The sequence below is a fragment of the Centroberyx affinis genome, unplaced genomic scaffold (genome assembly GCF_046629955.1).
Source record: "Centroberyx affinis isolate AG114_WGS23_722 - 3 ecotype Tasmania unplaced genomic scaffold, CSIRO-AGI_Caff_v1 ptg001743l_1, whole genome shotgun sequence".
Lineage (NCBI taxonomy): Eukaryota > Metazoa > Chordata > Actinopteri > Beryciformes > Berycidae > Centroberyx > Centroberyx affinis.
Window position 1 is genome coordinate 239,095 of NW_027280145.1, and position 6,000 is coordinate 245,094.

The following is a 6,000-nucleotide window of genomic DNA, read 5'->3' on the forward strand; positions in this document are numbered from 1 at the left end:
CCAGAGCTGAATGTACAAGGCGCTCTGAACCATGGAAAAGAACAGGAAACACCGGGAATCAACAGCCCAACTGACTGGAAAGGGGAAGACAAGGCAGCGTTCCCTTCATCCCTCGCCTTCAGAGAGGACCAAAAATATTCTGTCAGAGTGCCGGACTTATTAAGACAGCAGGGAATGATTATAGGGCTTGTTCATATTTCCCTCGTTATGGCTGGTGGGGTTGCTGTTGTTATTACTGTACCGCCGTTATGAAAGGATACTGGCCAACTTTAAGAAGGGGGTTTATGCTACATATTTCACTACGGGCTTAGAGACATTCATCACGCCATCTCAAATGCGTGTAATTGTCCCGCACCCAGGGGAAAACAATAAAAGGAATGTAAATAAATGTTGCGTGTTGCCCGTGATGAAAACCAGAGTACATTGTGGACTATGCTCCATGACCATGGAATTCAAGGACAGGGAAAGAAAACATTGTTTGAGGGCGCTAAACTCATGAGGCCTTGCTTAAACTGCTGCCAGAAACTCAACTGTTTACAAGTGCGGTCTTAAACAAAACAGAGAAAATCCTTAGTTCGTAGGATGCTTGAACATTTTAAGGGTACTGTTCATATTGCCGACAAGTCCTTTGAAAACCCACACTGTAATTCTCTCTGCCAGAGTTAAAGCTATTTCCAACCAATAAATGACACAAAAATTACCAGGGCTTTTGAAGCCACATTGAACCCTTTGCCTAAGGGGCCTGGTATTCTTAAGTAGGCTGTATTGTAAGAGAAAAGCAAATGAAGCATCTGACTGGCTCTCAGAAATAATTCAATAATTTAGCAGAGTATGAATCAATACAGTCCACTAATATAACATAAACATGTGGAAGAGATATTCCATCAATACAATGGATCTGCATCTGATAAACATTACATGCAGGGTTTACCAGAAACAACATGCCGGTTAAAAAAAGAGAGATGTTAATGGTAAATGCCTACAGGTTTCTGCCAGGCAGGTGTGTTGAGCACTGACTGTCCCATAAGGAGAGTGTGAGTGGGTACAGATGCCTCGGGGAAGACAGATCAGCTGCAGACGGGTGGCTGCATTTCCATTCCTAATCTTTACCTCCGTTCTCTACCTGACTCCCCCTTGAGTCTCAACCACCTCCATGCAACTTTCTCTCTCCTAATACGGCACTGTTTGACAAGAGTCCTGCAAATACGGGGCTTTGAGCAGACAAAGCCAAAGGGAGGGCGGTGAAACGCAAACCGAGGTTGAACTAAGCCCTCGGTCTCAAGGTGGCGGACTCATGTCATCTTTGATCTAGGCAACGTGATGCCTCAGGATACGCGAGGATCAGGTTGGGAGGGGCCGGAGTGGGTGGGGTGCATGTCAATTAGGCAGGGATTCGTGCAAAGGGAGTCGGTCTCCTCGTTGGTGCTGTCATGACAACCAGGAATCTTTAATGTGGCCCCCTTGCAGCCTCCAAACCCCCCCCCCCCCCTCTCTGCGCTTTCTTGGATGAGTGGGGAATGTGATTACTAGTCCCCCAAGGGCCAAAGTTGCGTCATCACATCGGAAACGTGCACGCTTCCGAGTTCCAACGCCCACCTGATGTGAATTTACAATCCATCAGCTAGGACTAGGGGTTGCTCAGTAGGTGGGGAAGCCCATCCACACTCCATTAAGGCGTTTGACAGACAATAATCATGGAAGACATGACCATAATAGCTGCAGATCCAAACACATTCTAATGAGGAGAGCACCGACACCTCGCCTCTGGAAAATAGACGTAATAGAGACAATTTCCTGTATGGAACCGGGCCCCTGCCTGTATAATGAATAACAATATTACATTACAATGAAGTGGGAACATCAACCCACATGGAGCAGCATCACATCTGCATAGCCTGGCACTGGGTTCTCCCTGAGAGAGGCGGTGCCCCCCTCTGCCTGCTGGCCGACTCTGTCAGACAACCACCAGGCTCCACACACCCAGCCTCCCTCCCTGCCAGCCTGTAACACATTCATATTTTGCTCAACAGCCTGCCCTGCTGGGCCTCACTATGCCAAATGGCGCCCATCAACGGCATAGTGGCAGCTTTTCATGGCAGCGCACATAGTCCATATGCATGGCATTCATGTGTTTCAGATGGCTCTGATGGCTTGGCTTGGCTTCAGCGTGGTGCTGCGTCTCCCTCGAGCATCACAGATATGTGTTAGGGAAAAGCACTAGTTGTTTTGCAAAAACAGCATCTGCGAGGAGGTTGCGGTGTGATCACTATGCACGACACTACGCCAGTATACCACCAACAAGCTAGAACAATGCCAGTGGACCACAGTCTGGGCAGATGGGCGACGACTGCCAATAATAAGTCAAGTGCTGCAGTAAATCATATTACAGTGTAGCGGCGAGCGGAGCCCCCTGTTAGTGACTCCAGTCACTTCATCACGCCATGTTTAATGTACCCACATACTGTATTATGACAAATAGCATTGTAGGTGGTGAAAGGTTAAAGTCATTTGCCTGATAGTGTGTAGCAAGCTCTTACACACTGGGCTGTGATGGATCTTGTTGAGATAATACAGAGACAGACACACACACACACACATACACACACACACAGAGAGAGAAGAGAGGAGCAGTAGGTGGATTGTGTTTGATGTGTGGATGATAGCAGGTTGATGTCTGGGGACAGAAGGATGGTTGCACTGCCAGCTGGATGATGGCTGCACTATGTAGCATAGCAAACTGTAGCTGGGTTTCATCGAGAGGAGAGGAGAGAGGAGAGGAGGAGAAGAGAGGAGAGGAGAAGAGAGGAGGAGAGATGCCTCAGCAGGCTGGAGATGAGATAGGAGTCGGCAGCTGCCCCCCTCTTCCCTGTCACTGTGCGGGAGGGAGATGGAGATTATGTAACTTGAGCACCTCCACCAGCCTGCTGCACACACCCGCCTGTGTACAAACACACACACACACACACACACACATACATACAGTATACACGCCCACAGAACACACACACGCACATAGGCTGATGCATACATAGAAAAAAACATGATCCAACTCAACAAAAACAGATACGCACTATGGACACATACTGCAATGCTGTTGGTATAACTGAAAACTCTGCATGGGTTTTGCTATCAGTGTTTTTATTTATTTTGTCTAGAATAACTAGACAACAAGGCTGTTCGCTTGCCATCCAATCACACAAGGAGGGGTTGGTTTCTGTAAGCTGCAGGAAAGAAAGCAGTTAATAGCCAAGTACTAGGTATTGCTGCATAACAATTTTGATAAACAACCCATTTGTTGTTTCGTATATTGAAAAATGTAAATGCAACAATATTCCTTCTCTGTAACAGTGAATTCCACTCAGCATCACTCGCTTAACAAAAATGCAATCAGGCTACATACTACTATATTGCTATGAAGTTGTGACACAAGGAGAAGCTCCCGCTACAACAGTCATAATATCTGGAACATACGTGACCGTTGCACAATTCCTGCCGACTTGAGGAAAGTCTGCCGATCTTATCTGAGCTTTCTTCCTGTGGTCTGTGAATGAGACGCAGCATTTTTGCAGCGCTCAGCAGCTGACCTCTGCAATAAGTGGCCATAAGGGCTACTGTCTGCGTCTGACACATAGTTTATCTTCGGGGACACGCCCGTACAAAGAGGCTCCCAGAGGCCTTACAGCGGACGAACCAATCAGAGGGGAGAGCCGAGACGAAAACACACACACACACACACACAAGCGCACGCACAAAAGGGCGAGTGTCACAGGACGTGCAGTGTGCTCTCCCTTCCCTGGTTTTCGGGCAGAGGATGACGTGAGTCAGTCGGAGCCTGTCCATGGGAGCGGAGGAATCCCCCTGCCACAGCGAGAGTGTCCCATTACCCCGCAGTCTATCATCATCAGCCCGCTCAGAGGGGAGCGCAAAGTGACTTCCCTCCCTCTCCTTCCACACATTAGCCAGCCTGGGCACCGGAGTGGCTCGCTCTTTATCAAATCTACTAGACAGAGAGGGGCAGAGATAGAGGGAGAGGAACGACAGATAAAAGACAGAGTCAGAGGGAGGGAGTGAAAGACAGAGCCTGACTTCTCACAGACTTGAGCAAAAAAGGGTTTGGGGTTCCCATGTACTCGGTGCAGCATAAACAAAGCACTCAAGCGAGTCCTGCTCTCTGCAGCCTGGGGATCGGCTTGTGACTACTAAGCGTCCCACTACTGGGTGAGACAAGGTGGACGGAGGCAGCGGTTTGAGTGAGGCAGTCTTGCTGTTACCCTCCATTGGGAAAGACTGGGGGAGATTGTTTATGTGGGGCATGAAGCAGCATGGTGAATGGTAATGATGCTGCCAGGGCAGGTAGGAGTAACAAAAAAAAAAAAAATACAGCATTAACCACAGCTTCGGGCAGGCACCACTTAATAATGTATGGCTATAAAGGGGGGAGAGTCCTTGTACAAGGAGCAGTACACTTTTGAATACATCTCACACACACACACACACAGAATTCTAACAATGCAGTATGTGGATTTAGCTGAACAAGTCTCCCTACCCATTTCCGGCACTAATTAGGGGACACATGTTATGAGGCACAGTTATTGCTCCGAGCGTGAATCGTGACGACCCCGCGAACACCCAGTCAACAAATATATAAATTAAATATTGATCACACTCGCTCTCCTGCACACAGACAAAGACAGAGGTTTGGTGCGGTATCTGTACAGTACTGCTGCCCCCGCAGGAAACTGTAGGTGGAAGAAGCAGCAGACTGGAGGCCACTGATTGTTGGGACTGCGTGGGCACCCTTGTGAAAAATTGATATAACGAGAAATCCAATGGGTGGGTAGTAGATGAGTGTGTGTGTGCAAGTGTGAATGTGTGTGTGTGTGTAAGGGACTTCATGGTGCAGGCGGAGATGAATGTGAATATGAATATTACCTCTTCCATCTTTTTTACACCACGCACATTTAACCTCCCAAAAATCTGGCCTGCACCAAAATAGACAGAGCAGAGCCAGACTTTCAACACAATGCAGACTCACAGAGCCAAGAAATGCTAAATAATAATTTCCTTCCCTCGCAGTCACAAATCATGGAGGGTGCGAAGCCTGTTTTAGCCTCAAAATAAATCACATGCTGCATTATGTTGTCAGCATTAAAAGGCCTACTAAAAATTAAGAGCATAATCAAGTATTTACTACTGAAACAGTTTTGCAATGCAATTAAATACATTGCTGACAGCACACCTACAAAAAATTACAAAATAAAAAAAAATGAATGCAGGTCTATTGAGAAATATTTTGAATGAGCAACTTTGAAAGAAAAAAAACATTTCAGTTTAGATTTTTGTCACTTTTTGAGCCTAATTGTTTCAGATAAGACGTGAAACGATCATTGAAATGCAGCAGCAAGCCTCCACTGTACACAAACACCCACTTCTTTCTTTGCGGAGGGTGAAAAAACTGGAACTAAAACAAGCTGCACGTCAAACTCCATCCAGTCAGCATCTCAAGTTCCCCCTGGGTTCTGAAGGCTGTGACACAGAACTAACAGCAAGCCGGCGGTTCCACTTAACTGAGCCCAGCGAGTGACGGCCGGCGTGTCGTCAAACGACGACCGGGCCTCGTGGGGCAGGAAGCATGTTTCATTAGCTTCAGTATGAAAACAAAGTTTGCACACACAAGCTCTGTGCATCAGCCAAGGAAGAGGGGAGGAGGGGTGGGGGTGGGGGTGTGGGGTGTCACACACAGCTCAGAGAGAAATAAAAGAACCTCCATGTATCCGTAATCATACTAATTAATTATAAATACTTTGCCCGAGGTTGCCTTGCCTTTGTGTACGAAGCGCTTCATCGATACAGTCATTAGCCGAGGCAATTAGTGTAGAGAAGTCTGCCACTCACACTGGTAGTCACAGAGTGGAGAACATGGAGGTGCCTAAGTACTTATTAAATATAACAGAAATCAAAATCAAACTTCATGGCAAATTAAACCCAGGAGTTACATAT